The sequence below is a fragment of the Schistocerca serialis genome, unplaced genomic scaffold, assembly GCF_023864345.2.
Source record: "Schistocerca serialis cubense isolate TAMUIC-IGC-003099 unplaced genomic scaffold, iqSchSeri2.2 HiC_scaffold_406, whole genome shotgun sequence".
NCBI classification, from domain to species: Eukaryota; Metazoa; Arthropoda; class Insecta; order Orthoptera; family Acrididae; genus Schistocerca; species Schistocerca serialis.
Genome location: NW_026047982.1, coordinates 12501 through 15000, shown reverse-complemented (window position 1 = coordinate 15000; position 2500 = coordinate 12501). Strand labels below are relative to the sequence as shown.

The 2500-nt window shown below is 63.1% G+C and overlaps 1 pseudogene; it reads left to right on the top strand.

Moving 5' to 3' along the window:
- Window positions 1–2500, top strand: part of LOC126446593 (large subunit ribosomal RNA) — a 7959-nt pseudogene that overhangs the window by 2711 nt on the left and 2748 nt on the right.

Sequence of the window (2500 nt, the reverse complement as noted above, 5' to 3'; positions counted from 1 at the left end):
AACTCAGAACTGGCACGGACTGGGGGAATCCGACTGTCTAATTAAAACAAAGCATTGCGATGGCCCTAGCGGGTGTTGACGCAATGTGATTTCTGCCCAGTGCTCTGAATGTCAACGTGAAGAAATTCAAGCAAGCGCGGGTAAACGGCGGGAGTAACTATGACTCTCTTGAGGTGGCCAAGTGGCGGCGGGGTGGCTGCATCCGGACTTGGCTTTTCGAAGTGCGGTCTTGATGTAGTCGTGCTGCTGCTGCGAGGTGCCTTCCTTGGGTTATGGTTACAGGGAGAGTGATGCGCAATACATGGGCCTAGCCCTCTTAGCCTCTCCTCTCCTGCGGTCTTCTCCCCTTCTCGTGGGCCCGCTGATTTTCGCAGAGTGGAAGACCGCACCAGGGGCTTGGGGGGGTTACCAGCCCCCCCTCGCACTATCCCTTTTTTAGTTGGGGGCAGTATTCAGAGAAAAAGTGGTGGCCCTTCCGCTGAAGGTGCCACCCCAACTCCCCCAGCACCTAGCCGGCCAACCGGCCGTGCCGAAAATCTTGTAACTTTTGCAGCAGTATACGCCTGTAGTGAGTGCCACCGCAGCTTCACCACCAAGAACGGTCTCGGGGTCCATCGCCGCCGCCAACACCTTGCGGCCGCCAACGCGGAGATCGTCACGGAGAGGCATCGCGCGAGGTGGACGGAGGAAGAAGTCCTGTCGCTCGCCAAGGCAGAGGCCGAATTGTTCCTCGAGAGGGACGCCCGGTTCTTCTTTGTAAATCAAGAGCTCATCAGGATGTTCCCCGACCGAACGCTTGAGGCAATCAAGTGCCGACGGCGGCAAGCTGCCCACAAGCAGCTTGTCCGCCAATTCATGGAGGCGCTTGAGATCGGTCGGGGGGAAGAGCCGGCGTCCCGCCGGGGAGCAGCGAGCCCGCTGCCTGACGCGGGCGAGGCCGCTGCGCCGCCCGTCGACGCAGCCGAGGACTTCGCGGCCGACACCACCGGGCCGCCGCCGGAGGGGCCGACTGACGCCGCCATCTGGGAGCATCTGGCGGGGCTACCCGCTTCCGCCCAGCGTTTCTCTGCCCTGGATCGTGTCATAGGTCTGGGGCGGGGCACGCCGCCCGATGTCATCCTGGGCATGCTCCCGGATGCCCTTGCGTCGGTCGGGTCCAGAGGGGAGAGATCGATCACCAGGACACAGCGGCCGCGCCAACCATCGAAGCGGCCGCCTGCCGCGCCGCCGACGCAGAAGCGCAAGCGGCGCCGCTGGGAGTACGCGAGAACGCAGGATGCCTTCCGACGGTCGCGTGCGCGTTGCGTGCGCGGCCTCTTGGATGGCACCCTGCTCCAGCCGCCACCTGCCATCCCTGGTCTGCTGGACTTCTGGGCGGACCTCTTCACAAAGAAGCCCATCTCCACCGCGGGCTTCATTCGTGACCGCCTCCTCCCGCACTCGGAGCCTGTCGCTCCCGAGTGCCTATGGGGGCCGGTCACACATGAGGAGGTCGCCGCCGCGTTGCCGCCCAGGGGATCAGCAGCCGGGCCGGACGGCCTTACCCCAGCGGAGTTGCGGCGCCTGCCGCACGAAGTCCTGGTGAAAGTGATGAATCTCTTCCTTCTGGCCCGCGCCCTTCCGGAACGCCTGCTTCGCGCGCGGACGTCCCTTCTCCCGAAGACGGCTGCACCAACATCCCCCGCTGACTTTCGCCCCATTACGGTCTGCTCGGTGTTGGCGCGGACCTTTCACAAGGTTCTCGCGTCACGCCTGATGCGCGCATGTGCTGTGGACGAACGTCAGCGGGCATTCATCCCTCGGGATGGGATGTTGGAAAATACCTTCATCTTGGACACTGCTCTCACCGACGCAGTTCGCTCCTGCCGCTCTGTCTTTGTGGCATCGATCGACGTATCTAAGGCATTCGATTCGGTAGATCATGCTGCCCTTCGCCCCGTGCTGAAGGCGCATGGCCTGCCGGATTGTTTTGTCGAGTATGTCGAGCGGTGCTACGAGGGCAGCACGACAGTGATAGCGGACGGCGCCGGCGTGGGCGTGTCTGTGCAGCCAGCACGGGGCGTTCGCCAGGGCGATCCCCTCTCCCCCCTCCTGTTCAACTTTGCGGTGGACTACGTTTTAGGCCAACTGCCCTCCCACATCGGAGCTCGGATCCTCGGTCGCAGAGTCAACGCTGCGGCCTTTGCAGATGACGTCTTGCTGTTTGCAGCGACCCCGAGGGGCTTGCAGTCCCTCATCGACGCAGCTACCGCAGCCCTCGCCCACCTGGGGCTGCAGATCAACGCCCGGAAGTGTTTCACCCTCGCCTTAGTCGCGTCAGGGCGCGAGAAGAAGGTGAAGGTGGACAGCAATGTCACCTTCACAGCAGGCAACACCACCATGCCTGCCCTGCGTGTGGGTGAAACCTTCCGGTACCTGGGGCTGCAATTTTCCACGGCGGGTCGCTGTGTCTTCAATCCACGTCGCCACCTGGTGGAGCAGCTTGACGTCATCTCCCGAG